Raw genomic sequence first — 8,139 nt, 5'->3', positions numbered from 1 at the left:
TCTTCCGTAATAGCAGCTTGCATTCCATTCTACTACATTCACTTTTTGACAAGTATTTGGATGAGAAATGATAGCGGTAAGCAGCTGGCTGCTAACTACTAGCCTTCACGAGCGCTGTACAGTTAAATCATGTGCCCGGCTGAATGTACTGCTTCCTCTACAAGTGTTCAGGCTATGACATAATCATTCATTTGTGTGAAATTTTTGTTTAGCATTTCTAAACAAGCATTTTAGTAGCTTTCATTATTACTGCTAATGTTGGGTTATACTTAAGACGTGAGGCATGACTGAGGGCCAAGTGTTTGGAAACGCTGAGCATTCCTGAGACACTCCAGCTGCTTTTCTCATGGAAACTCCTCGAAGCCATTTATTAAGTCATTATTTCATTTTCTCCTCAAACGAGATTATACAGCTACATGCAGAATGAGGTGTTTCACAAAGCAACAAAGGATTTACTGTACATTATATATGTTGTAGAAGTGGACTGATACCTGTGCGGCATAGTGTGTTGTTCCTAACAATGCTGACCCCTTTCTTATATGTTTCAACATTTAGAATGTTGGCTAGGCTCACATATTCATAGTCTTTCTGTAATGCATCATTTAATTCTCTCAACATTAGAAACAAAATTGGCCACGTACATAAAATATTGCTCATTTGGATGTATGTAATTTTGATTTCAATATAAACCCTAATATACAGTAACTAGCAAACTACCTAGATTTCAAACAACTGCAATAATCATATGTAAATAAATGTATATGTTTAAAACGTGTGTATGCTAGATCACAGCACACTGTGCATTGACAATAATCTATGGCTTAACTGTGGCAGAGAGTTTGTTACCAAGCACTGAATTTCCATTATATTCCCTTTAACTGTGATTATACATTTTTCTGCACATACTGAGAAATATATTGAACCGCTGTATCCCAATAAGACTATTAGAATGGTATATGTATTTAGACAAAAAATAACTTGAGGTTCGGCTTTAATGGATGAAATACAATAGTCAAACCAAGGGTGGGCAAAGCTTATTAATTCTGGAATAATTGTAAATGCACTGGATGGGCTCTTTGAAGGGAAAGCCATTACAGAACATTGTACAGTGTCACAGTGTTAGCGGAGCAGGCAGACTGCAATTGTATTATGAATCTTCAAAAAGGTTTTGATCTCGTTTCTTTTTACCTTTGCCAGAGTTGTCAGAACATCAGACACTGAGATGTGATGAAAGGTCACCGCTAAGCTTGTCACCCAATCTTAAAGACACTGCTCCCAGATTACAGATATTGTTTTCCTTCACCTGCCGCAACTATCATTACACTGACATTTCAGTGGTAATCTTATTTTGAATATGTCATATAAAGTTATATAGACAAGCATGAGCGTAGAGTGCAGTACTTTTGTGTGATGTTGCTATAACTTCCAAAAAAATTTCACTTGGCACTGAGTTGGGCTGAGGTCTTTTTCCCTCTAGAATCCATATCTTGCCACTTGTTAGAACTTGTCGTTCAAAGTAACACTACAGAGAACCATGAGTTCACTGAAACGTTTGGACCGATGCTGCCAGTATGAATGACTAAGCCATGTAGTCATAGTTATTATGCTATTAATCTTCCAGCTTCCAAACTCGTATCATGCTGTGCCATTTGAGTGTCCTCAGAAGATTGAGTTTTGATACAAATAAGAAAAAAAAGATATATAAACAAAACATAGACACACACACACACACATATATAAGGGTACATGAATAGCACAGCATGATACAAGTTTTGGGAAGGGATGGCCTGGTTATGTAATATTTAAATTTGTGAGGGTGTGTGTGTGTGTGTGTGTGTGTGTAAATATATACATTCTTGAAAATGACCAGTGTTCCCTTGAGCAGTGTAATATTTTTCATGTTCAAGCAAGGAAAATATTCATTTGATAGTAAATGTCAGTGGTCAGAGAAAGAGTGAGAAATAAGAAAGCAGGAAATCCTGACAATATCAATTCAGGGGGAATATAAAGAAGAAAATATAAGGGTTAAAAGAAGGGATCTATAAAGACTCTCCTTATTCAGGCAACTCCTCCAAGGGGTGAGACTAGCTGGAGCATTCAAATGTCTTTATGCTCTAAGATTTAATAAAAGTGATTGTGACACTTGGTAAGTATTTTGTAGCAAAAAATGCCAGTTGTCACACTTGGTGAGTTTTGTAGCAGGCATGTAAATTATGGTCAAAAGTTTTACACCTGAAAACCTATTTATGGAATTAAACTGTGTGCAATTTATATTTCATAAGCTTGATTTACATTAAGCCATGGGCATGATTTATATCTCGTATGCATGATTTACATTAAGTTAATTTATATTTATATTTTGTGTGCACAAAGGAAAAAAAAACTCTTTCAGTGTCACCTGCTGCTCTGTACGATTGAGAAATTCCTGTAATCTTTCTTTCTTGTAAACAGTTGTTAGACTTACTCCTGGAGCATAGAATGCTGGCAGTTGAATGTAGATTCTACAACAAAATAAATATGAACAGAATTCAGCTGTTTCTGGACCTCTTGATATGATAAGCCAACATACAGTAGCTTGAGCTAACATGGCAGCCAACCTACCTTTGAAGCTGCCTATATAGCTAACAGAAGTCAGGCAAACTGGTGTGGTTAACATTAGCTAGCCATTGAAAGCTGGATCTGAAATTAAATAAAAATGAGTAAGAACAATAGTTTATGTTTTCTGGACATCTTGGCTGGGCACATTCATTTAGTTCAGCTGGTTGTTAATTTCCTGCACCATCAGAAAATCCTGTTTGATGGGGTAGGATGATCAATAATTAATGCTGTCTGATGAGATTTGCCCTGGGTGCTCTAGTGGATAAATTAAAAATTATATGATGGTGCTCTTTGGAAATTGTAACAAAAGATCAAACATCAAAAAAGGAAGAAAGCTCAAAAGTATTCTGATGCTTAAGGAGTTTATGGAGTTTAAGTTTTTTTTTCTTCTAGTAGGACAACAGCTTGGTGTCATTCACAAGCACAAAAGTTCAATGTCTAAAACATTCCTCTTCTATCTGCTATTTAAAGTGTGGAAACAACCCTAAAACAGAAGCTTAAATTGAATGAGTGCCAATATTTTTGCCAAACAGCAGAAATGACTGATACAGGCATTTTTTTAGAAGACCCAAATAAAGATTTTGGGATCACGTGTGCCCTTTTCAGTCAGGTGACAGGGTCTGAAGCCATTGTGTTGTTTTACAGGAATGCATGCATGCCCTGGGAGGGACACATAGACGAGGTATTCACCACATGGGTTTTTTTCTGGGTTATTTTGCGTGTGCCTCTGACATCTTCGGAGTTTAAACCAAAACATACCCCCCCACACCCCCACCTCCTGGCCACACCTTTGGTGCTTGATGCTTGACCCACTGAAAGGGTTAACACAAAGGAGACTTTGAGGTCTTGGAAGCCAGACGCCATGCACATTGGCTGAGGTGTGCCCTGTTCTCTACCTGTCATGTGTGACCTGGATTGGTCTGGTGCCTGTGACTCTGAATATGAAACACATATCCTTGAACCTGAGTAACCTCTAGAGAGGAGCTGATCTGCTTTGTACGTCATCAAATTTGTCACAGGCCCGTAGGAAACGAGGACGCGTCCGCAGTAGCTCATTGCTGTCTGTTTTGTATGCATTTGGTTTTTGCTGTGAGGTTGGATCTATGGGACTAAAATGGAGCTAGAATTATGAACATTCAGGCTGAAAGAACCTCTCAGCGACTGCATGGCTTCTGCTGCTGAGTGGATCTGTCAGTCTGCATGTTTATCGTTTCAGCAAATCTGGGAAGACCCACGTACATGAACTCCCCTGGACCCTCCATTCATCCCATGAGTCTGCCATTCATTGGCTGCATGTCTCTCTCTCTCTCTCTCTCTCTCTCCCCCCCATCTCTCTCTCTCTCTCTCTCTCTCTCTCTCTATCTCATATATATATTATATATACTGTATATATACTGTATACCTATATATATACTTTTAATTACTGAGCTTACTAGTGCCCTCTTTCTTCTTAATGATGCTGCCAAGTTGATTCTGGTTAGCCTATGTTGGTTATTTGGTTTGGTTTGGTTTGGTTTGGTTATTTATTTCTGTAATTTATACATGGTGAAGCCTAAATGTATTTAAAAAAAACACCCTTTAATAAATTCTGAGAATGTGCACTGCGTATGAATTATTTGATTGCAAATACAAAGTTGTAAAGTAAAAAAAAGTCTTTGTCCCAAACATTATGGAGCTCGCTGCACATAACATTAAGGGCAAATAAAACATTGAAAGGGTTAATATTTTGTTGTCTGGTCCGATCTGTTGTTCAGCTACCAGTTGATACAAAGTTTGAGTATTTACAAAAAGAGAACTTACCACTTACCTTGCACATTAAGCACATTATTAATGCTGTCCTTGGTGACAGATATTTGACCCTTCAGTAGATTCATTGGTATGTAGTTCATCCCACAAGTTTTCATTTTCATGTCAGTCACGAATGATTCTCCTGCAGAATTCTTTTTTTTTTTTTTTAACTTTCTGAAATATTAAGTGATGAGTCAGTGAAGTGTTTTGTTAGTTTATCATGCAGGGGATATAATGGGGAAGGAACTTATCTTCTAACCTGAAGGTCACAGGTTCGATTCCCGCGTAGGACACTGTCGTTGTACCCTTTTGCAAGGTACTTAACCTGCATTGCTCTGGAAAAGAGTGTCTGCTAAATGCCTGTAATTTACCAAGATGTCTTCTTATTTTTCCTCGGAAACAGAAGGCAGATATATCTTTGTAAAATCAATTCAATCAAAACAGACCTGGAACACATATTCCGTGGACCATGGATTATTATTTTGAGGCAATTTTATGCTGAGTAAATGACCTTCAACTTTGGCAATGCACCAAAGGAAAAAATACAGTCAAAATGTCAGTAATTGCAAGGCAAAGCGACACCCACATGCCTTATATAAACAGCATATCCCTTTGATACAAGAAGAGAAGTTTATAGAAATCAAATGTTCCCAAGAGCAATGCTGAACTACATTTATACTTGAGGAAATAGATTTGCTACATTAAGAATTCTTGAAGAGTACCTGTTTACCTCTCTGTTTATTTGCTCTTTTACGTTCCAAAAAGACAAGGACGGAAACACAGTTGATTAATCTGTTGATATATTAACAGTTGTAAGATGACTGTGTCTTTGGGGGCTAATATTTCTTATGACTGCCTTGAGCCTTAGATCAGAAGCACAGAAGTTTGTATGTCATTATTGCCTGCTTTATACATCTTTATGGATATGCGGTGAAGACAGAGGGACTTTGATGCACATCTTTGACAGGAAAGCTCATAATTTTGCTCCATTGCACTGAACTTTAATTACAGCCTGATATTGTTATACACCTCACTATAAATTGGATAAATTGCAAGCTTACACATGTATGGAATACACATTTCTTTTCATGGAATTTCATTTTAGACATACATACCACACATGTTGAGGAAATTGTGGAATTGATTTTGGTCATATTTCTCTCAGCTATACAGCCTCACTGTCAGTCAGTGGAGAGCAACAAATCAAAGATGAGAAAAAGAAAAGAGTACCTCAGCCAGCGTGCTCCTGTGTATTATTATCAAATGAACAGTTTAACCAGCAACTCTGTAAAATGTTAAGTGCTAAAAGATTGAGTCTTATACTCATATAAATTTTATTAGAGCTGAATTAATGCCCAAATTTTTTTCTGTAATTTGATTATATTTATTCACCTAAAAATTAAAATTAAGGCGGCATGAGTCAAGTACATAACTAAGCCATGACTCTTCATGATGAAGAGCTCAACTATCCAAAGTAGAAGAAGGGTTGTTCCTCAGTAACAAAACACATGGAAAAACATGTTTTGAAGTGTTCCTTCTAAACATGCCATCTTTGTTATGTTCCCCAGGTGTAATAAGCTAAATGATTCAAAGCCCCATTATGAGTATGGAAGATTAAGGACATAATGTTTTTCCACTGCCTGTCTTGCTAAATACTCTCCCAGAAGCAATTCCTCTCAAAGCTGTCAACAGGTTTTAGTTCAGCAAGGCTTGTTGTTATTTACCCGAAACAGGTGTAATTAGTTAATACCCTGGAAGTGGGCTCCTACACCCTGCTGTACCTCCTGTTAATCTCTCTGAAAAGAAAAGAGATGACTGTCAACACAGGCATCACTGAGAGAGTGTTCTTGGCCCTGGCAGGTAAATCTGCCATCACAGGCCCTATTTGCGTTTCAGAGATAGCCACAAGAAGCCTCTGTGACCTTCTGTGGCCAGGAATTTCTCACTCGGACAGAAGGAGAAATGCTAACATGTGCCATTCACAGAGTGAAAGCATTCACCCTTTATACTAGTTTCTCTTTTAAAAGTGATGTTCTTTTTTACATGACTTTTCCAGAAATGCATTACACACTTCAATTAAATGTTGTGAAATTTTTATGTTTATTTTCTGAAATTTGTTTTATAATTAGTAATGGGAAAAGCTTGTAAAAATCTGAATGTGTAACTGGAAAAGAATGATTTTGTTTAACATCCCTTAGTGATATATATGAAGTATTTATTTCTCAAGTGTAAAACTACATATCGTATTAATGCATTATAAAAGGATCTTCTATTTCAGAAATTTAGGATTTTGTACACAGTAGATAAAGTGAGTTGTTGAAATTTCAATGATATACTGTATTTATATGTTTCTCAAGAGGGAAAACCAGAGAAATATGATACTTTCATTCTTCTTGGTACAGGCTCATGGTGATCCCATTTTAGTGTAGTTTTTTTAATTTTATTACATTTTTTATAGCCCATTATGCTGCACGCTATTATGTGTTGAAGTTCCAAACATTGGGCTCCTGAGTTCTTGAGAATTTGTTCTTGGTGCAGTGATGTGTCCCACAGTCTTAAATCGAGTCCTGACCATGCCAGTGCTGATTGTGGCCAGGAATTCCATGGGGTGATGCATAATTGGCTGCAGAATTCCCAAGGGGGGAGGCTTCTGCTTGCCTCATTGCACATTACCAGCTCCCCTGGTTAAGTGTCTGCAGTCTGTCTGTTTGTGCAGATCTGTTGGTGGAGCCTGGATTTCGAAGAAGCAGCAGCTGGCTGCGTGAACTTTGGAGGACGTTCTAATCTGCATTCTCACAGGTGTACATTGCAGTAAAGTAATGGGATATGATTCAGATATGATTGTGGCACTGCTATGTGGCTCATCCGGTAATGGTGCTGTTCTAGAACACTTATGGACCCCATGGTGGTTTTGAATCCGGTCCATGGCAGCGTCAGCCGTGGAGTTAGTGTCTCCCAGGGAGGAGAGTGTTTTTCACTCAACCGGGGCGACATTGTGTCTCATCGCTCGCCAGTGACCCCCTGCAGTTTAATAGGGCATCAATGTTCATCTGTTGAGCTACACGTTCGGTGTCTTCCAACTCATGTGGCCAGACGTGTAAATTCCGATGCGATAAGGAGCGATGCTGGATATCATGTGCTTCAGGGCAGAGCACATGCAGGTCTGTGATCCCCAAAACCAATGGTAAGGGTTGCAGCAAGTAGTGCTATGAAATATAAATGGACATTCATAAAAAGGAGAAAAATATATCATTGAACATGTACAGGGAATAAAGTTATTAGTAAAAAAGTTAAAGTAAAAAACAAGGGATATAAAAGTTCTAAAAACTTATTACAAACTTAAAACCAAAATTCCCATCTGTAATTGCCGTGTTCAATGTTATTGCGTAATAAGTATTTCTAAACCACAATAGTAGTGTATTGACGTAGTGTTTTAAAACATCCATGTTGATAAGATCTTACAGTGGTTTCATGTGCCAGAGAGGTACTTGTTCTAACCAGCTGCCATTGAAGCCGCAGGGGAAGGATAAGTCATAATTCCCTTTTATTTCTTGCCCTTGAGGGTTACCAAGAGAGCCATGTTTGTGTTTAAAACATCTTGTGTTGAGAAGTCTGCAGATTACAGTAAGCTGGACGCAGGTGACACAGACTGTGGAGAAATCATGAGGGACCACCATACACCCATTTCCAACTGCATTTAGAAAATAAAGAAGCATTACATGGGTGGTACACATACCGCAGCATATACCACAT

The sequence above is a fragment of the Anguilla anguilla genome, chromosome 13 (genome assembly GCF_013347855.1).
Source record: "Anguilla anguilla isolate fAngAng1 chromosome 13, fAngAng1.pri, whole genome shotgun sequence".
NCBI classification, from domain to species: domain Eukaryota; kingdom Metazoa; phylum Chordata; class Actinopteri; order Anguilliformes; family Anguillidae; genus Anguilla; species Anguilla anguilla.
Note: the sequence above shows the minus strand (reverse complement) of the source record.